At 45.3% G+C, this 23,450-nt stretch overlaps 1 pseudogene across 1 annotated transcript in view; it reads left to right on the forward strand.

Annotated features, from left to right (window-relative positions):
- LOC311098891 (NAD-dependent protein deacylase sirtuin-5, mitochondrial-like) overlaps positions 1-23,077 on the forward strand; it is a 54,053-nt pseudogene extending 30,976 nt beyond the window's left edge. Inside the window, exons 2-4 of the transcript in view lie at positions 3,439-3,571; positions 6,352-6,510; positions 22,970-23,077. The product of the transcript in view is annotated as an NAD-dependent protein deacylase sirtuin-5, mitochondrial-like (transcript). The remainder of the gene's footprint in view (positions 1-3,438; positions 3,572-6,351; positions 6,511-22,969) is intronic.
- The last annotated feature ends 373 nt before the right edge of the window (positions 23,078-23,450 follow it).

Below are 23,450 nucleotides of genomic sequence, written 5' to 3' on the forward strand. Positions count from 1 at the left end.
CAACACACAAAATCGCGGACAGCATTTAGCCTACCTGATAGGATTGGGGGCACTGTTTTAGAAAGGTTGGGGTAAAGTACCCTGCTCCAACTGTCCTCTTTAAATTCCTTGCAGTTGATAGTAAAACAAAATATGGTTTGGACAAATCAAAACACAAGATAGTAGACATTTCCAGAATGCATCAGTAGTCTGCAAAGTATTTATTCCTGTAACTATGCAAAGGACTACAAGTCGGTGCAATATTGACTGTTAATCAATAACACAGTAAAGTCCATCTAAACACCATAGGGACTGATGCTGCAGTTTAGTCACAGAAGATCACTCATAGTGTGGGTGTGACTCGGGAAACAACTGCAATTCGGCTGGACGGAGAAATGGATGACCATTACAGAAATGAGGCAATATGGTTTTGTTAAACAAAATGTAGCAGATTAATACAGAAAAGAAGATCAGAAAGAAAAAAAAACATTTAAAGACTTTACATTAAGTTATTCTAAGTTTGTCCATGTACGCAACGCAATTTGGGCTATCTAGCCGTTTCAGCACCATAGCACTGTGGACAGCTCCGGCTGCGTGACAGAAGCACTGCAAGACTATTGAACTGATGGATGGACTATATGCCAACTAAAACCATGCAAAAGGCTCCAAGGCTATTTATTTCTGAACAAATTCATCATGGCAATCATGCAATTACACAGACTATATTTTGCATGATAACGAAATAAGAATAACTGCGATATGTGATCGGATGCCTAGGCTACATTTGGCTACATTTGGCTGCATAAAGTTGTATGCTATTACAATGCAAAACATAATGAATGCCTCTCGTGGGCTACCAACTGACTCAAGCCGAAAATTATGCCAAGTCACCATGGTAACAATGGATGCAATACCTAGGCGGGCAGAGGAGAGCAATTTGTGTACGTTTCCCACAAGCCTGAAACAAAATCTAATCAACATCTAATATACCAATAATATTGCACTGTACATAATAACTTGGATGTATCTAACATACACGGGTGCTTTAACAGCCAACACCAATCTGTTCTCTGTCAGGGATCTCCGGTGTAATCCCGAACACCTTGCTGATGACTACACGATCACGTTGGGGCTCAGATTGTCAGTCGAATGCTCCCTCTATTATGTAACTGAATTGAATTAAATGACCTAATGCCGTTCTCTAACGAAATCAAATCACACGTTGAACAATGACCATTAATTTTGTTCTTATTCTTACATAGCCTAATAACAAAGTATCAATTCACCAATCAGACAATTCAATATGATAAACTTGTCCAAAATGCCACCAAAATGGCAAATTAGGCAAAACCAAATGTCACCATTATACATGAACTAGAACCTACATGCTCACTGGCAATAGTGCAGATCGAGTAGTCTCAGTAAAAATAACTATAACATATAATTCTATGTTACAAAACCGTTCGTTTACAATAGTTAGGTTTGGTGCAGTTGCATTATAGCCTACATTGCAGCTAACGCTCTGAGAATCAATGGCCACACGTGAGAAGAAACCTACCTGTGTGCAGGTTGAAGGAGACTCTGGCCTCCGCGAGGTATGGGGTATCGCTCTTGGACCGGACTCTCCTGATCGGCCGGCGGTCTATATGGTCTTCCGGAGAAGCCGCCATCAATTTGAGCAGCGTCCAGTGACGACTGGCTGGTTGGGACAGACACAGAGCCACGGCCGATCACCGGGAGGTATTGATGGGGAGAGAAATAAATAGAAAGGGTAGAACAGGAGAAGGAGCTGCTATTACAGAGCTCCTTAATACCCCTACAGCAGAATGAGAATGGAATATCAGAGGGGGGGAAAAATCGAATAAATGGAAACATCAGACCAGTCAGTGGATTTATTCGAGGTTATTGAACTTACATATGACTGCCTATAAAAGCTAACATTATGAGAACATTAACATTATTTTCCTTCATTTATGTAAGCTATGACAAACCAAAAGACACAACTGTAAATTGTGTGATACATTCGGTGATACATTTTCAAAATAGCCTATCCAACGCCATCTTGTGGAATGAAATTAGAAATATAGGGTCCTTTATGGACGTATCAGCAAAGTGGAAAGAAAAAAAGAAAGAAAGAAAGCATCACAAGTGTGAGGTCAGGAGAGAGGAAATGCAATGTTTTAACACCACCAGAGTGCAGTATAAACTAGATTACATATTTTACCCCAGTGGATTTTGGGGTTTGGCTAGAAAGGTTCCAGTTTTTGTCAAATTAACGTCAGATTTGACATTTCTTATAGGATAATTTATGCAGCAGCATAGGAAAATTAACGTAGCAGGTTAAGGTTAGGAAAAGGTTTAGGGTGAGCTAAAATACAAAAAACAACAACCTTTGAAGTTAATTTGACAAAATCTGGATCCCTTCTAGCCATGACCAGATTTTGGAGCAAACGTCAATGCTTTGCGACAGCAAGGGAGTCTTTACGGTTTTTCAAACTAATTACTGTAAGAAAAGTAAACAAACTCTGCTTCGCCATCTGTTAACTCTACTGGTTCAGTATGGACGTGTTATAAATGTTATGTATGAACTCAAAATATTCTGAACATAGGCTATTCAATGTAATGATCGGTAGCTTAGTGGTTAAGAGCGTTGTGCCATTAACCGAAAGGTCGTTGGTTCTAATCCCCCAACCGACTAGGTGAAAAATCTGTCGATATTCCTTTGAGCAAGGCACTTAACCTTGATCGCTCTGGATAAGAGCGTCTACTAAAATGTAATGCACAACTTCTTTACCTCCATGTCAATTTTATCCTGACTTGATGGCTCATCACATCACTGTTTTCAGAGTTTTAGAAATGTATCGTTGAGGAAATTATTTTAATTTTTATTAAAAGCTGTGTTGAAATGTTTTATACACATTTTAAATTTTAGAGCCACAGCTGATTTGAACGAATTTGCTCATTCAGATTCAGAACTTTTAAAACATTTTGGGTAGACTCCCACTGGGCAGGCGCACATTGGTTGAATCAACGTTGTTTCCACACTGAAAGGTGAAGCGACAATGATTGTTCGACATTGGACTTGGTCCTCGCAGCGTGACTTCTCCAGTGATTCATTGACCTTTGGTAGAGTTGGCCAGTTCAGGTTAGGTACTGCCACATGCAACACAATGTCCTCCTCTCATACCTGCATGTGCCTTTCCAGACCTTGGCTTGACTTTCTATTGTTGAATAATAGGTTGGTGCTGAAAGAGCCATAATTTTACATTTCAGTCATTTAGCAGACGCTCTTATCCAGAGCGACTTACAGTAGTGAGTGCATATATTTTCATACTTGTCCCCCGTTGGAATCGAACCCACAACCCTGTTGTTGCAAGTGCCATGCTCTACCAACTGAGCTAGATGGGACTACTGTAATAATATAATGTCTCTTGATTTATTATTTTTTCTCTTCTGTAGATATGTCTGAATTTCGAAAGGTCTTCTTTAAAGCCAGGCACATAGCATCATTACTGGAGCAGGTGTGAGTGCAGAGAGTGGAGTTCCTACCTTCAGGGGTGCTGCGGGCTACTGGAGGAAATGGCAATCTCAGGTAATGTAAAACACACATACATAGACCTACAGGCATTCATTTCACAGTCATGCTTTTTATGCTAATGTACACACAGATGATTACACAATGCTACAGATATACTTTCTCTATCTTCCTCTCTCCCTCTTTCACTCTCTCTCTCTCTCTCTCTCTCTCTCTCTCTCTCTCTCTCTCTCTCTCTCTCTCTCTCTCTCTCTCTCTCTCTCTCTCTCTCTCTCTCTCTCTCTCATATCTACATAAACCTCCATACACTGTATGACATGTACTGTATGAAATTGTAGAATTAACACACTGCACGGGTGTGTGTGTGTGAATGTGTCGCTAAATAGGTAATATTTTCCATCTTGTTGTTGTGTCAAAGTTGAGTCTTTGATCTCAGTGTCAGGGTGGATCCAGGGTCATTGTGGTAAGAGGGGTCTGTCTGTTTCTTCACATAATATGTCTCTGTGCCCTATCAACAGATTTATCTTGACAACAAGAGTGAGAAGGGGGAGGAGGGTGGGGTGTTACTTGCGTAACCACGGTTACTGTGTGCAGTGCCAAGGAGCTGGAGCCAGTATCAGTTAATCTAAGTCGGACAGTCTCAGTAGAGATTTACTTTGAGGGAGAGAGAGAGAATCAAAACAAAACGCAAACCTTCGGGTTGTGATTGTTCCATCCTGCTTGATTGAGTGCCCCCAAGTGTTTATTTACGGGAGTTTGTTCACACTCTGTTAAATATGAAAAAATGTCATGTTTATTTTCCCCCTTTTTTTCTGCGATCTCCTCCTTAAAGCTACAACTCAACGTGCCCTGCCGGTCTAACTGTAACCCAGTCCTCCCACCTGCTCTTTACCTACCTACTTAGTCTCACCCAGCCTGCCCCTAACACTGTGGACTTAACCCATCCCTCTCCATCCTGACCCCTTAGACTCTGGGCGCGTTCCTCTGCCCAGGCATTGCTGACGCCTGCCAGATCTTACAATGTCTGGATAGTTATTTTAAGTATCAGCTAATCACATCATACAGTGGGGAGAACAAGTATTTGATACACTGCCAATTTTGCAGGTTTTCCTACTTACAAAGCATGTAGAGGTCTGTAATTTTTATCATAGGTACACTTCAACTGTGAGAGCCAGAATCTAAAACAAAAATCCAGAAAATCACATTGTATGATTTTTAAGTAATTAATTTGCATTTTATTGCATGACATAAGTATTTGATCACCTACCAACCAGTAAGAATTCCGGCTCTCACAGACCTGTTAGTTTTTCTTTAAGAAGCCCTCCTGTTCTCCACTCATTACCTGTAGTAACTGCACCTGTTTGAACTCGTTACCTGTATAAAAGACACCTGTCCACACACTCAATCAAACAGACTCCAACCTCTCCACAATGGCCAAGACCAGAGAGCTGTGTAAGGACATCAGGGATAAAATTGTAGACCTGCACAAGGCTGGGATGGGCTACAGGACAAAAGGCAAGCAGCTTGGTGAGAAGGCAACAACTGTTGGCGCAATTATTAGAAAATGGAAGAAGTTCAAGATGACGGTCAATCACCCTCAGTCTGGGGCTCCATGCAAGATCTCACCTCGTGGGGCATCAATGATCATGAGGAAGGTGAGGGATCAGCCCAGAACTACACGGCAGGACCTGGTCAATGGCCTGAAGGGATCTGGGACCACAGTCTCAAAGAAAACCATTAGTAACACACTACGCCATCATGGATTAAAATCCTGCAGCGCACGCAAGGTCCCCCTGCTCAAGCCAGCGCATGTCCAGGCCCGTCTGAAGTTTGCCAATGACCATCTGGATGATCCAGAGGAGGAATGGGAGAAGGTCATGTGGTCTGATGAGACAACAATAGAGCTTTTTGGTCTAAACTCCACTCGCCGTGTTTGGAGGAAGAAGAAGGATGAGTACAACCCCAAGAACACCATCCCAACCGTGAAGAATGGAGGTGGAAACATCATTCTTTGGGGATGCTTTTCTGCAAAGGGGACAGGACGACGGCACCGTATTGAGGGGAGGATGGATGGGGCCATGTATTGCGAGATCTTGGCCAACAACCTCCTTCCCTCAGTAAGAGCATTGAAGATGGTCGTGGCTGGGTCTTCCAGCATGACAACGACCCGAAACACACAGCCAGGGCAACTAAGGAGTGGCTCCGTAAGAAGCATCTCAAGGTCCTGGAGTGGCCTAGCCAGTCTCCAGACCTGAACCTAATAGAAAATCTTTGGAGGGAGCTGAAAGTCCGTATTGTCCAGCGACAGCCCCGAAACCTGAAGGATCTGGAGAAGGTCTGTATGGAGGAGTGGGCCAAAATCCCTGCTGCAGTGTGTGCAAACCTGGTCAAGACCTACAGGAAACGTATGATCTCTGTAATTGCAAACAAAGGTTTCTGTACCAAATATTAAGTTCTGCTTTTCTGATGTATCAAATACTTATGTCATGCAATAAAATGCAAATTCATTACTTAAAAATCATACAATGTGATTTTCTGGATTTTTGTTTTTTAGATTCCGTATCTCACAGTTGAAGTGTACCTATGATAAAAATTACAGACCTCTACATGCTTTGTAAGTAGGAAAACCTGCAAAATCCGCAGTGTATCAAATACTGTATGTTCTCCCCACTGTATGTTATAGCAATCAAGGCACAGTCGATGACATGGCATGCAACCATTGGTTGATACATGCAAAGTTTGAGCAGGGGAATGCGACTTCTACCTCCTTGCCCTGTGAACTCTGACCTCTAACCTTAACCTCCCCCATCCATGTCCCTGTTTATCTCTGTCCCCAGGACCTAGCCACCCCTGAGGCCTTCTTTCGGAGCCCATCCCAGGTGTGGAAGTTCTACCTCTACCGACGAGAACACATGCTGAGTAAGGGGCCCAACCCAGCCCACCTGGCCATTGCAGAGTGTGAGGCCCGGCTAAGGAAGCAGGGCCGGTCTGGGGTAGTCATCGCCTAGGTCATAGACGATCTGCACTGCCAGGCCGGTTCCAGACATGTCCTCAAGATCCACTGTGAGAGGGCTGGGCTGGGTTTTCCTGTACTAGGCTGGGCTGGGCTAAGAGAGGGCTAGGTGGGCCTGTAGAGGGCTGGCCTGGGAGAGGGCTAGGCGGGCCGGTGAGAGGGCTGGGAGAGGGCTAGTCGGGCTGGTGAGAGGGCTGGGCTGGGTTGTGCTGGACTGGGCAGGGCTGTGAGTGAGCTAGGCAAGGCTATGGGGGCCAGTGGTGGTTGTTAAAGGGAGCTCCACAGTTAGGGATGTGGTGGTCGCGGAAGCAAGGACCCACTGCTTCCCTGGAGCCCATGTTTGTGACATAGATCACCAGGACCATGCTGTGATGGAGAAGCACCCGAATGTTCACACAGTAGTCATTCATGTTAGTACAAACGACATCAATCTTCATAAATCGGAGCAATTAAAAGATTACTTCAGAGGGCTCATAGGCAGGCTAAAGGAGACAGGCGAGCAGGTTCTCATTTCCGGGCCTCTACCAACAATGGGTCACGGAATGGAATGCTTTAGTTGTCTCCTCTGGCCACACCACTGTCTTAAATACTACTGTTCCCCGATAGATTTGGAGTACATTGACCATTTTGAGCACTTTTGGGAGAGGCCCCAGTTTTACAAGAAGGATGGCTTGCGTCCAATTATGAAAGGGGCATAAGTTCTCTCGGCCAACACAAAACATTGACTCAAAAACAGCCCAACCCCTGCTCGGGTAACTCATCCCATTCCCCCTATTGTCAGGGTGTCAAATGTGCAGCGGTAGGACGGAGTCAGGCGCAGGACACAGAACTGAGTAGACAACGTACTTTACTCTGAAAAACAAACACTAATTTCCATGCAGGGAAAACACACCAGCTCACAAAAGCGTATGATACAACACAACGAACAAACACGCACAAAACCATGTGGGAACCAGAGGGTTAAATAGGGAAATAATCATCATACAATGGGATCCAGGTGTGTACAAACAAGACAAAACAAATGGAAAACAGAAACGTAGATCGGTGACAGCTAGAAAGCCGGTGACGACGACCACCGATAGCCGCCCGCACAAGGAGAGGCACCAACTTCGGCGGAAGTCGTGACAGTACCCCCCCTTGACACACGGCTCCAGCAGCGTGCCGACGCCGGCCTCGGTGGAGACGGTGAAATTCCTGCAGTAAGGAAGACCCCACGATGTCCTCCACCGGCACCCAGCAACTTTCCTCCGGACCGTACCCCTCCCACTCCACGAGGTACTGAAGGCCCCTCGCCCGACGTCTTGAGTCCATGATGGCTCGTACAGTGTACGCCGGGGCCCACCTCCCGCACCTCAGACTGCTGGAGCGGACCTGCTACCATCGGCCTGAGGAGAGACACATGGAACGAGGGGTTAATACGGTAATCAGGGGGGAGCTGTAACCTATAACATACCTCGTTCAGTCTCACCAGGACTTTAAATGGCCCCACAAACCGCGGACCCAGCTTCTGGCAGGGCAGGCGGAGGGGCAGGTTTCGGGTCGAGAGCCAGTCCCGGTCCCCCGGTGCGGACACCGGGGCCTCACTGCGGTGGCGGTCGGCGCTCGCCTTCTGTCGCCTGATGGCCCGTTGCAGGCGCACATGGGCAGCGTCCCAGGTCTCCTCCGAGCGCCTAAACCATTCATCCACCGCAGGTGCCTCGATCTGGCTCTGATGCCACGGTGCCAGAACCGGAGGGGGTTTTGGGCCATCTCTGCCCAGGGGATGAAAGCCGCCCACTCACCCGGCCGATCCTGGCAATAGGACCGCAGAAACCTACCCACATCCTGGTTAACTCTCTCCACCTGCCCATTACTCTCGGGGTGAAAACTGACCGAGACCCCCAGACGTTCCATGAACGCCCTCCAGACCCTCGATGTGAACTGGGGACCCCGATCAGACACTATATCCTCAGGCACCCCGTAGTGCCGGAAGACGTGGGTAAACAGAGCCTCCGCAGTCTGTAGGGCCGTAGGGAGACCGGGCAAAGGAAGGAGACGGCAGGACTTAGAAAACTGATCCACAACGACCAGGAACGTGGTGTTACCTTGTGACGGAGGAAGATCCGTCATGAAGTCCACCGATAGGTGTGACCACGGCCGTTGTGGAACGGGTAGGAGTTGTAATTTCCCTCTGGGCAGGTGTCTAGGTGCCTTGCACTGGGCGCACACCGAGCAGGAGGAAACATATATCCTCACGTCCTTAGCTAAAGTGGGTCACCAGTACTTCCCACTAAGACAGCGCACTGTCCGACCGATGCCAGGATGACCAGAGGGGGGTGACGTGTGGGCCCAACAGATCAATCGATCGCGGACATCAACCGGAATTTACAGACGCCCAACTGGACACTGGGTGGGAGTGGGCTCCGTACGTAGCGCCCGCTCGATGTCCGTGTCAACCTCCCATACCACCGGTGCCACCAAGCAAGAAGCCGGAAGTATGGGAGTGGGATCCGTGGACCGCTCCTCTGTGTCATACATCCGGGACAGTGCGTCTGCCTTAGCATTCTGGGAACCTGGTCTGTAGGATAGGGTGAAAACAAAACGGGTGAAAAATATGGTCCACCTTGCCTGGCGAGGGTTCAGTCTCCTCGCCGCCCGGATGTACTCCAGATTGCGGTGGTCAGTCCAAATGAGGAAAGGGTGTTTAGCCCCCTCAATCCAATGCCTCCACGCCTTCAGAGCCCTGACAACAGCTAACAGCTCCCGGTCCCCACATCATAGTTTCGCTCCGCCGGGCTGAGCTTCTTCGGAAAGAAAGCACAGGGGCGGAGCTTTGGTGGCGTACCCGAGCGCTCAGGCAGCACAGCTCCTATCCCAGCCTCGGACGTGTCCACCTCTACTATGAATGCCAAGGAGGGATCAGGATGAGCCAGCACGAGAGCCGAGGTAAACAGAGCCTTCAGGTGACCAAAAGCCCTGTCCACCCCAGCTGACCACTGCAGTCACACCAGTCCCCCCTTCAGCAAGAAGGTAATGGGAGCCACTACCTGACCAAAGCCCCGGATAAACCTCCGGTAGTAGTTGGAAAACCCTAAGAACCGCTGCACCTCCTTTACCGTGGTTGGAGTCGGCCAATTACGCACGGCTGAAATGCGGTCATTCTCCATCTCCACCCCTGACGCGGACAGGCGGTACCCTAGGAAGGAGACGGACTGTTGGAAGAACAGACATTTCTCCGCCTTGACGTACAGGTCATGCTCCAACAGTCGACCAAGCATCTTGCGCACCAGGGACACATGCTCGGTGCATGTAGCGGAGTATATTAGAATGTCATCTATATACACCACTACACCCTGCCCGTGCAGGTCCCTGAAAATCTCGTCTACGAAGGATTGGAAGACTGATGGAGCATTCATCAACCCGTACGGCATGATGAGGTACTCATAGTGCCCAGAGGTGGAACTAAATGCCGTCTTCCACTCATCCCCCTCCTGGATACGCACCAGGTTGTAAGCGCTCCTGAGATCCAATTTGGTGAAGAAGCGCGTCCCGTGCAATGACTCTGTCACACTGGCTATGAGAGGCAGTGGGTAACTGTACTTCACAGTGATCTGATTTAGCCCACGATAGTCAATGCACCGGCGTAAACCTCCATCCTTCTTCTTCACAAAAAATAAACTCGAGGAGGCAGTGAAGTGAAGGCCGAATGTATCCCTGTCCCAGAGATTCGGAGACAGAGGATACACGTGACTCCTGGGAAGTGCTGCGCCTTCCTGGAGATTTATTGCACAATCGCCCTGTCGATGGAGTGGTAGTTGAGTCGCCTTCTTTTTACAGAAGGCGAGAGCCAAATCGGCATATTCGGGGGGAATGTGCGTAGTGGAGACCTGGTTTGGACTCTCCACCGTAGTTGCACCTATGGAAACACCTACACACCTCCCTGAGCACTGATGTGACCGTCCCTTGAGAGCCCTCTGTTGCCACGAAATAGTGGGGTCATGAGAGGCCAACCACGGAAGCCCCAACACCACAGGAAACACAGGAGAATCGATCAGGAAGAGACTAATTCTCTCCTCATGACCCTTCTGCGTTTTCATCCATAGTGGAGCTGTGACCTCCCTAATCAGGCCCGACCCTAAAGGATGACTATCTAAGGCATGTACAGGGAAGGGCACATCAACAGGAACAATAGGGATCCCTAATCTACGTGCAAATGAACTGTCAATAAAGTTCCCAGCTGCGCCTGAATCGACTAGCGCCTTATGCTGGGAATGCGGGGAAAACTCAGGAAATTCTATACAAACATACATGTGCGCAACAGGGAGCTCTGGGTAAGTCAGGTGCCTACTCACCTGGGATGATCCACCAGTGCCCTGCCTGCTGCCTCGACTCCCTGGGGAACCTCTCCAGCACCGACCAGCAGTGTGCCCTCTGCGGCCACACTTGGTGCAGGAACCGGCCCCCCCTCCGGTCACCCTAGGAGCAGCACCTCTGAGCTCCATAGGGGTAGGGTCGGAGGTGCTGGGCGATGGAAGGGACGGACCCTGATCCGGACGTCTGCGGGTGGCCAACAGGTTATCCAGCCGTATAGATAGATCCACCAGCTGGTCGAGGGTAAGGGTGGTGTCCCTGCATGCCAGCTCCCAACGAAAGTCCTCACGTAGACTACACCGGTAATGGTCGATCAGGGCCCTCTCATTCCATCCCGCGCTGGCCGCCAAGGTCCGGAAGTCCAGTGCGAAGTCCTGTGCACTCCTCTTCCCCTGTCTGAGGTGGAACAAGCGTTCTCCCGCCACTCTCCCCTCCGGTGGATGATCGAAAACCACCCGGAAGCGGCGGGTGAAATCCTCATAGCAAACCAACGCTGCGTCTATTCCTCCCCATTCGGCGTTGGCCCACTCAAGCGCTCTCCCAGACAGACAGGAGATGAGGGCGGACACGCTCTCGTATCCCGAGGGAGCCGGGTGGATGGTCGCCATGTAGAGCTCCACCTGGAGCAGGAACCCCTGGCACCCGGCAGCCGTCCCATCATATGCCCTCGGGAGCGAGAGCCGAATCCCACTGGGTCCAGGTGACGGAGGGGTGGACATCGGTGTGGGTTGACCTGAAGTTGCTGGGGTTGTGGGAAAATCCCCTCTCTCCCATCGCTCCATGGTCTGCAACACGCGATCCATCGCAGTGTCCAGATTCTGGAGCATCGTTGCGTGCTGCTGGACGCGCTCCTCCACGGGTACCGGAGGACTGGCTGCACCTGCTGACTCCATATTAGGTGCGTGTTTCTGTCAGGGTGTCAAATGTGCAGCGGTAGGATGGAGTCAGGCGCAGGACACAGAACTGAGTACACAACGTACTTTACTCTGAAAAACAAACACTAGTTTCCACGCAGGGAAAACACACCAGCTCACAAAAGCGTATGACACAACACAACGAACAAACACGCACAAAACCATGTGGGAACCAGAGGGTTAAATAGGGAAATAATCATCATACAATGGGAACCAGGAGTGTACAAACAAGACAAAACAAATGGAAAACAGTAACGTAGATCGGTGGCAGCTAGAAAGCCGGTGACGACGACCGCCGATAGCCGCCCGCACAAGGAGAGGCACCAACTTCGGCGGAAGTCGTGACAACTATGTCACAGCGTTATCGTACTGCTAGAGGTAAACATATTCCCAGGGGTATTGTCAGTAATAATCTTGTGACCATAAAGTTGAATTCAACTCTTAGCTCTCTTACTGTACATTGGGAAGCCCACTGTGCTATTATTTTAAATACCACAAATATGGATATCCCCACTGTTTTCAAATCGCCTAGAGGGCTTGGGCTGTTACATATTAACGTGTGAAGTTTGATGTCAAAGATGGACCTTCTTGATATCTGGGTGCATGACACAAGTCTGGATATTTTGGTTTTCGCAGAGACTTGGCTAAATGGCTCGATCCCGAATAAGGACATTGACATTGCTGATTACAACATCTTAAGGTGTAACAGATTGAAAAAGGGGTTTCACTCCCTCCAGGAAATACACGACGCCGCTGTTCTGGTTACTGATGGATTTATTCTTCTACTAAATTCTCCACCGTCATCAATCCACCGTCGAACTGTTTAAATACATTTCAACACATGCACAAAAAACAAGTTGGCGTTCACGTTACAGAAACCTTGCACGTAAATATGCGCAACAAATAATTAACATAATGAACATACCTCGCTGGCTGCACACAACTGAGAGGGAAATGGGTCCACTTAGAAACAAGAATACTTGTAAATAAACACGTCGTTAATTTAACTTATCTTTCAGAGTACTAAACTTTACCGCCACTACTTTACCGCGATGTCTGGAACTTGTCACCACTAAAAGCATCCCAACACAACATAGAATGTACAGATAGTTCCTATCACATAAATACAAGCAAAATCAATATTCAAAATACAAGTTGTACAAATAATAATGATATTATGTAAAACCTATTAATAATGACATGAATAACATTAATAATGACATGAATAACATTTATGGCAGTTAAACTCCCACCAAATCACATCCTTTGGGATTTCACCTCACAAAATAACCATAACATTCATTCTGCTTCAAGCAGTAAAACTGTCTTGTATACAGGCCTGTCAAGATAGACTGGCTTTGTAGTGCGTTTTCCCTGGTTATCTAAGGTTGAGTCACTAATTAACAGTTTTACCTTTCTGACTCTTCCATCAGTGCTAGGGTACACCTGTGCTACTCTTGCTAATCTCCATTGATTTCAGTGCTGAATACTTCCGTTTGAACCAATTTGATGATGAAAAGCTCTGCTTCCTGTCTTTTCTCAACACTTGTGGCTTCATTTGTTTTAAGTTTGAGACCCTTGATTTGCTTAGCATGGCGCTTAAGACGAGCAATAGCTTTGACGGCTCTTTTCCAGTCAGAAAACCTTGTCAGGCGGTCTAACAATGTCCTGTCCTCTTTTGCTTTTGTGTTGAGCACCTGGGCCTATCGAAGTTCTGGATCATTGTCAATGACCTCACTTACTTTGACGTCTTCTATGGGCAGCTCTCTTTTCCACAGAAAATCTGGCCCATTAAACCAAGTTGAAGCTACAAGCTGATCTGCCTTTAGGCCTCTTGAAGCATGATCCGCAGGATTATCTTCAGAACGTACAAATCGCCATTGCTTTGAATCTGTAGTGGACTTGATTCTTTGGATTCTGTTAGCCACAAAGACGTGGAATCGTCTTGCATCATTGTTTATATATCCAAGGACAACCTTTGAGTCTGTCCAAAAATGTTCTTGAAGACCATCTATTTCGAGCTCCTTTCTGAGCACAACACTTGTCCTTGCTGCTACCACTGCTGCAGATAACTCAAGGCGTGGTATTGTGGTCACTTTGGTGGGGGCAACACGTGCTTTCCCCATGACTAACGAACAATGGACATCCCCATTGGTGTTGATTGTTCTGAGATAAGTACACTCCCCATAGCCTGTGACGCTGGCATATGAGAAGTGGTGAAGCTCGTACTGTTTGACATCTATGAAGTTTGCTGGAATATAGCACCTTCTGATCCTTACATTAGACAAGTTTTGTAGATCTTGTAGCCAAGATTCCCACTGTGTCTTGAGCTCCTCTGAGAGTGGTTCATCCCAACCGGCCTTGTCTCGACACAGTTGTTGCAATATCTGCTTTCCTAGGAGAATGAATGGGGCTACGAACCCCAATGGGTCGTAGATGGAAGCTACTGTTGATAGGACTCCTCTTCTGGTCAACGGGTGTTCCTTGACTGTAACTCTGAGCTGAAAGTCATCAGAGGACACGCACCATTGCACTCCGAGAGCTCTTTCCATGAGTGGCTCTCCCAAAGCCATATCAAGGTTTTTGACACTTTCAGCGCACTCTTCCTTTGGTATTGATTTCAATACATGCTTGCTGTTGGAGACGAACTTATGTAGTCTTAGCTTGCCTGTGCTGCAAAGACCTCTTGCTTCCTTGATGAGTTGAATTGCCTCAGCATCAGACGTTACACTCACCAGTCCATCGTCAACATAAAAATTCCTTTGGATGAATTTAACAGCGTTTTGGTTAAATTGATCCTGACCTTTAGCGGCTAGATGTTTGAGACCAAAATTGGCACAGCCGGGTGAGGAGGCTGCCCCAAACAGATGGACTTTCATCCGGAAAGTTGATGGCGGAGACATCAGGTCACCATTCTCCCACCATAAGAACCTCAGGTAGTCTTGGTCTTCCGGTCTTACATGGAACTGATGGAACATTCGCTCCACATCACACATAATAGCAATTGGGCCCTTGCGAAACCTGCAGAGAACTCCCACCAAGGTATTTGTGAGCTCTGGCCCAGTAAGAAGGTGGTCATTCAATGACGTGTCTTGGAATCTTGCTGAGCAATCGAAGACGACGCGTATCTTCCCAGGCTTTTGAGGGTGGTATACCCCGTGGTGGGGAATATACCAGGCTGGATGATTGTTGAGTTCCTTTTCGGGAACCTTCTCAGCATCACCACGAGCAATGATATCTTTCATGAAGTTCATGTAGTCTGAGCAGTATTTCTGGTCTCCCTTGAGCCTTCGTTCCAAGCCTCTTAGACGCTGAACAGAACATGACTTATTATTGGGTAGATTTGGTCTGTCTTGTTTGAAAGGTAAGGGCATTTCATAATGACCATCTTGTTTGTGTTTGATTTCATCTCTCAGCTTAGTCAAGAAGTGGAGATCTTCCTGAGAGACGGTTGCATCTTCTTCAACTCTTTCACTGAAATCAGATTCTAGTACCTTAATTACATCATTTGGACTGATCATTTCCTTGATCTGAGTCTTGCAAACATAGTGAACTTCACCTTTGAGCTTGATTGTTGGTTTGGGTTCGGGTGTCACTTTCCTTACAATGATGCGGTGACTTACTCCAATTGCATCACTGTAGTGCTCTTGTGGGTCACCATAACTCACTATGCTCCAACCTAGATCAGTTCTCTGAGCAAAGGGTTCGTTTTCTTCTCCACATACGACTTCTCTAGGCATTAGCGCTTGTGGGCAATTGTATCCGATTAGCAGACCAATTTCACATTCCTTTGGCGGTGCAATGTGTTCTGCAAGATGCTCCAAATGAGGCCATGCTTTAGCGGTCTCTGAAGTTGGAATGTGTGTCCGATTGGCAGGGATAAATTCACGAGTGTACGTTGTTGGCACTGTGATCTTCTTAGAGGAGAATAGACCTCTTATTTGTAGGTATTTGAGTCTTTTACAGGGTACAATTGTCCTTTTTGACGACATTGTAGATAGTTTCAGCTTCACTTGTTCCGTGTTCGTATCTAGAATGTTTGCTACTTCCTCAAGAATGAAGGAAGAATCACTTTGTGAATCTAGCAGAGCATAGACAAGAACTTCCTTACTTGAATCACTTTGCGTTGACACATAGACAGGTACTATCGCTGAAGTCTGTGTAGTATTGCCATCTTGCACAACTCTGTTGGATGTGGTTTCCTTGATAACCTCTTGTGTTGACAGTAGCTTTCTTTCCTTGCCATAACGTATGTCTTTAGATGTTTCCCCTTTTGGTTCTTGTTTTGAGCGATCTTCGTGTAGGCATGTGGGATGACGTTTTGAGCAGGTGTCACAGACCATCCGGCTACTGCAGCTCTTGGATTGATGGCCAGGACTTAAACATCCGAAGCACAGTCTTTCATTCTGAATGAACTTGACTCGTTCGGCGACTGTCCTTTCAATGAATTTGAAGCACTTGTGTAAACTGTGTCCTAATTTCTTACATAACACACATGTGACTATGTTTCTCTCACTGATGTTAGTTGTGAAGATCTTGGCACCTACAGTTTGGTTCTTGATCTTTGCTTTATCAGGTTCACTTTGTCGTAATGCGTTGTAGGATGTTATAGGGTTGCACGCAATACTAGCTTCCATCGACAGGAATGTCACAAAATAGTTAAAGCTTGGGAACCTTCTGTGTTCCAGTTGGTATTGTGTGGCCCTTCGGTTCCATCTGCTACTTAACCAGTCGGGTAGTTTGGCAGCTAGTTTTTGATTCTCAATATCATCATTAAGAACCTTTAGACTCTCATTGTGAGCAATAGCGAATTCACAACTACGTAGAAAGTCTACAAATTTTCTTAAGTCTGCACTCTCCTTAGGAGCTATTTTGGCCAAGCATGTAATTTGTCTCGGAAGGCCTTGGCAATCACAAACGGCTCACCATAACGTTCCTTGAGCAGGTCCCATGCTGCATGATATGAATCGATCAGAAAATAACCTTCTACTGCTTCTTTAGCTGCTCCTCCCACATATTTCTGAAGGAAGAAGATTTTCTCTGCAGCTGGAATATTTTTTCTCTCAATCAGTGTCTGAAAGGAAGACTTCCAATGGTTAAACTTGAGTGGATCCCCACTAAAAATTGTAGGCTCTGGAATGGGAAGCCTATTTGCTGATATAGCCTCAGCCAGGACTTTCACAAGCTCTCTTGTGTCGTTTTGAAGCACACTTCTTGGAGCCACATCCCTTAGTGGTTGTGGGTGCTGATACACAGGATTCACCTGATCAATTGGTTGCTCAAATGTAGGCAGCTCAGACTTATGTGGAGTAAGCCTTTGGTCTGGATACAACTCATTTTCGTCATAGACTTGAAGCCTTGCTCTGGCCGCGTTCAGTCTTTTTATCTCCTCTAAACGTCCAAGCTCTCTTTTTAAGTCTTCTACAGATCTTTTCCTTGCAGCATTCTCTTCTTGCTGTTTCTTTAAGAGCAAAGCTTCTTGTCTCTCCTTTCCTATCTTACGTTCAGTCTCTTCTCTTTCGCCTTGAAGACGACGAGTTACTGCAGCTACTTCTTGCTCTGCAACTATCTTCTTGTCCTCAACTTCAAGTCTTTGGAGTTTCTCTTGGTGGCACTCTTGCTCAGCCATAATCTTCAACACAGCCTTTTGTGGCTGCATACTCAGCAGCGGCTTCTTGTCGTTTAACTGAGGATACATTAGAGCGAATGGAAGTGGCCTTAGAAGACTTAAAGTCTGGAGATGACACACTGGAAATCGTAGATGCGAATACGGAGCTTGCATCCGGCCAAATCAGTTCCTCCTTTGTTCCTTGAATTTGAGATTGCGCGTTGTGTACAACAATCTTGGTGACTGATATACATTTATCCAGCTTGCGGCGCATCTCGTGAGCTGGGCTGTCAATCCTGCGATATTCTTCATAAACATTATTCAGTTCAGATAACTCTCTTTGAATAGTGCTGCTGTGTTCGTGTAGGATGTTGCTTGGATCTTGTTTTGTAACTGATTTCTTAGCCACCTTAGTTAAAACTTTCCAGCGTTCATAAATGCTGTCAAAGCGAATTAGTAGTTATTTTGTTTTTTCTTTCTGAAATTCTTTTCCCTTTTCCGTTAATGTACGGGCTCTTCCATTCTGTCGAGGCTCTTCAGACTGTACTGCTTCTTGTACAACGCTAGACTCATCTGTCTGCTCTGTCTCTTCTACTGGCTCTACGAGTGATCCTTTACGCTGACTCTCTTTACTTCTATGTGACATATTAACTTATTTGAAAGTAACCTGTACACAAGACAGTTGTCTTAAATAAACAGTAGAGTTTACAACAAACATTTTACAAAAAGAAATACTCAAGGGAATAGAATATGCCAAGTTAAGTTATTGTCTTTGAAATTAACCCTTCAGAATAAAGGCAGGCATTATAAAGATTTTGAAATGTTGCAGAATCACTCAAAATAACAGCTTTCTTAAATGCACAAACATAAATCCTCTTCTTAAGTAAATCAATGACTTATATTCAATGAAATAAAGAATTATCAATATCGCTAAATCACTTACATTAATGTCTCTTAATATCTTGTTACACACTATTATGTTACTTGGCTACACACAGCCCTTTGAAGTCCTTTATATTTTCCAATCCTTGTGTCACCTTTTCAGAACACAAACTTAAGTGTCTGACTTACGGACGTCTTCATGAAAAACTAAACGGAGGAACTTGTGTGAGTCCTTTAACACTGAACAGTGGCTTATCTGTGAGTCCGTCTTGACGAGCGGTCTTGCAGAGCAGGTCAGGAAACGATCACGCAGACTTCGAGTTCGACTATCACTCCCTCCAGGAAATACACAACGCCGCTGTTCTGGTTACTGATGGATTTATTCTTCTACTAAATTCTCCACCGTCATCAATCCACCGTCGAACTGTTTAAATACATTTCAACACATGCACAAAAAACAAGTTGGCGTTCACGTTACAGAAACCTTGCACGTAAATATGCGCGACAAATAATTAACATAATGAACATACCTCGCTGGCTGCACACAACTGAGAGGGAAATGGGTCCACTTAGAAACAAGAATACTTGTAAATAAACACGTCGTTAATTTAACTTATCTTTCAGAGTACTAAACTTTACCGCCGCTACTTTACCGCGATGTCTGGAACTTGTCACCACTAAAAGCGTCCCAACACAACATAGAATGTACAGATAGTTCCTATCACATAAATACAAGCAAAATCAATATTCAAAATACAAGTTGTACAAATAATAATGATATTATGTAAAACCTATTAATAATGACATGAATAACATTAATAATGACATTAATAACATTTATGGCAGTTAAAAGGGGGGATGGGTGGCTATATGTGAAATTAACTCTTGTGGCATTATGTTCTCTAAATATCACTATCCCCCAGAATTTTGCTTTTGGTTATAGATGTGACCATGAGCCCAAATACACATTTATCTTTTTTTTTTTATCACCACATGCTTTTCATCATGATATGTATTATTCTGACTTTTCCTCTATCAGCTGCATGCCTGACCCTGAATTAGCTCTAGTAGCTCTAGAATTGTTCTATCTATTTTTATCTCTCTGGCAGACAACCACGCTCCCTTTAAATGCCTTTGAGTAAAAAATATAACAAACTTTGGTTCTCTATAGAACTTTCAGATCATGTTATGATGAGAAATCAGCCCTGGGCCTAGGCTAGAAAAATGGACTCTGTAGCTGATTGGCAGGTTTTCAAGCAATTGAGAAATACAGTGGGGAAAAATGTATTTAGTCAGCCACCAATTGTGCAAGTTCTCCCACTTAAAAAGATGAGAGAGGCCTGTAATTTTCATCATAGGTACACGTCAACTATGACAGACAAATTGAGAAAAAAAAATACAGAAAATCACATTGTAGGATTTTTTATGAATTTATTTGCAAATTATGGTGGAAAATAAGTATTTGGTCACCTACAAACAAGCAAGATTTCTGGCTCTCACAGACCTGTAACTTCTTCTTTAAGAGGTTCCGCTGTCCTCCACTCGTTACCTGTATTAATGGCACCTGTTTGAACTTGTTATCAGTATAAAAGACACCTGTCCACAACCTCAAACAGTCACACTCCAAACTCTACTATGGCCAAGACCAAAGAGCTGTCAAAGGACACCAGAAACAAAATTGTAGACCTGCACCAGGCTGGGAAGACAGAATCTGCAATAGGTAAGCAGCATGGTTTGAAGAAATCAACTGTGGGAGCAATTATTAGGAAATTGAAGACATACAAGACCACTGATAATCTCCCTCGATCTGGGGCTCCACGCAAGATCTCACCCCGTGGGGTCAAAATGATCACAAGAACGGTGAGCAAAAATTCCAGAACCACAAGGGGGGACCTAGTGAATGACCTGCAGAGAGCTGGGACCAAAGTAACAAAGCCTACCATCAGTAACACACTACACCGCCAGGGACTCAAATCATGCAGTGCCAGACGTGTCCCCCTGCTTAAGTCAGTACATGTCCATGCCCGTCTGAAGTTTGCTAGAGTGCATTTGGATGATCCAGAAGAGGATTGGGATAATGTCATATGGTCAGATGAAACCAAAATATAAATTTTTGGTAAAAACTCAACTCGTAGTGTTTGGAGGACAAAGAATGCTGAGTTGCATCCAAAGAACACCATACCTACTGTGAAGCATGGGGGTGGAAACATCATGCTTTGGGGCAGTTTTTCTGCAAAGGGACCAGGACGACTGATCCGTGTAAAGGAAAGAATGAATGGGGCCATGTATCGTGAGATTTTGAGTGAAAACCTCCTTCCATCAGCAAGGGCATTGAAGATGAAACGTGGCTGGGTCTTTCAGCATGACAATGATCCCAAACACACCGCCCGGGCAACGAAGGAGTGGCTTCGTAAGAAGCATTTCAAGGTCCTGGAGTGGCCTAACCAGTCTCCAGATCTCAACCCCATAGAAAATCTTTGGAGGGAGTTGAAAGTATGTGTTGCCCAGCGACAGCCCCAAAACATCACTGCTCTAGAGGAGATCTGCATGGAGGAATGGGCCAAAATACCAGCAACAGTGTGTGAAAACCTTGTGAAGACTTACAGAAAACGTTTGACCTGTGTCATTGCCAACAAAGGGTATATAACAAAGTATTGAGAAACTTTTGTTATTGACCAAATACTTATTTTCCACCATAATTTGCAAATAAATTCATTAAAAATCCTACAATGTGAGAACTTGCACAATTGGTGGCTGACTAAATACTTTTTTCCCCCACTGTACATGTAGATGCACTTCCTCAATCAAGAAGCTAAATCTAGCTGTGGATCTCAGACTATGCTGGTGATCTGTCAAAATTTTGGAAAACCGTTAATGCCTAAGCAAGTTCTGTCAGACTGGCATAATTACTGAGAAAATGTTGATAAAATGCTGATTTAAAGCATCCCTTATCTCGGCAGATGTTTTATTTGAAAGAAATGTTGATTTAATTCACCCTGGTCAGCCAGTCGACTGCCTGCCCCTCTACCAGCCTCTAGTTGGCTCGATGGAAGTTCCGTCAACTTCTAGTGAGTCTTTGTTTCCATTTCAACAGCTTTCTGCTTGTGATGTGCTAGATCACTTGCGCAAGATTAATGTAAAACAAATCCACTGGGGCTGATTTACTTGATCCTTTCTTGTTGCAGCTTTCTGCTCCTCTGATTGCAGAATCTTTAATACATTTTTTAACCTTATAATCATTTCTGGTACAATCCCCAGGGTCTGGAAGGCGGCGTGTATATTCCCCCATCACCAAGGTGGTGACCCGTGTGACCTAAATAATTATCGCTCTATTTCCAAACACTCTTACCTAGCAAATATTCTAGAATCCTTGGTAAATACTCAACTTAGATTATTTTTAACTACGAAATGTATTCTAAATATACACCAGTCAGGTTTCAGACCAGGTCATAGCACTATCTCTGCTACTTCTTTGGTTTTAAATTCTGTTCTTATATGTTTGGATAAGAAGAAACACTGTGCGACCTTTTTATTGACCTGTCTAAAGCCTTCTACACTGTGGATCACTCGTTACTTATTCAGAAGCTTTCATCAATTGTCCTGGAACAGGCTGCATGTAGCTGGTGTCGTGGAAATTCTACACAGGGACACTCGAAGTCAATCTTAAATGAATAATTGTTTATTAGCAGCGTGCTGAAGAGGTCCCAACCAACTCAATGCACCAAGTAAACATCTCGATCAGGAGCTCTACCCGGGGCAGTCCCGTTAGTTCTCTTATATACAGACAAGTTATATTTGCATGATTTAGCTTATTCATCATTCATCATTAATTCATCATTAACGTTTGCTTCCTTCATGTGACCGACCAATACTGGGTCATGCATGTGACAGACCAATACCTCACGAGGATTCTTCTCTCTAAGCTGAGACCTTGAAACTGAGATATCCCTTTCTCAAAACAAGGTTCTGGGCGTACTGTTCAATCAGTCACTTGCATGAACACAGAAATTGATTATTAGAAAAGCACATGAATAGAACACATAAATTGGTTATTAGAAAAGCACAAACTTGTCCATCACATTGGTTTGAAGATGATTGAAAAGACAGAACGCAAGGGCCTCCCAAGTGGCACACCGGTCTAAGGCACTGCAGTGCTTGAGGCATCATTACAGCCCCGGGTTCAATCCCAGGCTGTCACAGCCTGCCGTGACCGGGAGACTCATGAGGCAGCGCACAATTAGCTCAGCATCGTCCGGGTTAGGGGAGGGTTTGGCAGGCCGGGATTTCCTTGTCCCATCACGCTCTAGTAACTCCTTCTGGCGGGCCGGGTGCCTGCAAGCTGACTTCGGTCGCCAGTTGGACGGTGTTTCCTCCGACACATTGGTGCGGCTGGTTTCCGGGTTAAGCAAGCAGCGTGTCAAGAAGCAGTGCGGCTTGGCAGGGTCGTGTTTCAGAGGACGCATGGCTCTCGACCTTCGCCTCTCCCGAGTCCATAGGGGAGTTGCAGCAATGGGACAAGACTGTAACAACTGGGGAGAAAAAGGGATAAAATAAAAAACAAAAAAACATATAAAGATTTAAGATATGCTATTTAGCACACACCTCAAGAAGAAAATGGTGCCCAGAACCATATACAGTGTAACAGTACATGTCCCTAGCTATGGCTCTGCTGATGCCAATGCCCCCAGGTTGGCACCTCCTATATAGTGTACCCGGCAGCAATGTTTTCCCCCCAGGTGGCATCCAGGGGCATCCCCATGGCAGAGTTTAACATTGAGACCACACGCTTCACATAAGTTACATCCCAACACTATTATAAGATGCAATGTTTTTGTTTTAAATGTTTTTGTTTTAATAAAAGTTTATTTTGGGATTTTCAGTGTATTTTTTTTATGTAAAAACCATACAAATACATTTTGTCAAGTCAAATAGTACATTTTTGAAGTAAAAAATGAGATATTTCATCAACCAGGGATACTTCATCAAAATAGAGCCAGATAAAATGTTTTATTCATACTTCTACTGCACCACACAGTTCAGGTTTAAAATCAGTCAGCGTTATTGGCTTATTGGTCTTATATCTGATATGATCAGATGTGTCACTGATTTGTACAACAGCGAAATTAAGAACCAAATATCTTGAAGTCCTTTGGGACACTATTCCTTAGG

This window comes from Coregonus lavaretus (genome assembly GCF_964263955.1).
Source record: "Coregonus lavaretus genome assembly, chromosome: 23".
Lineage (NCBI taxonomy): Eukaryota > Metazoa > Chordata > Actinopteri > Salmoniformes > Salmonidae > Coregonus > Coregonus lavaretus.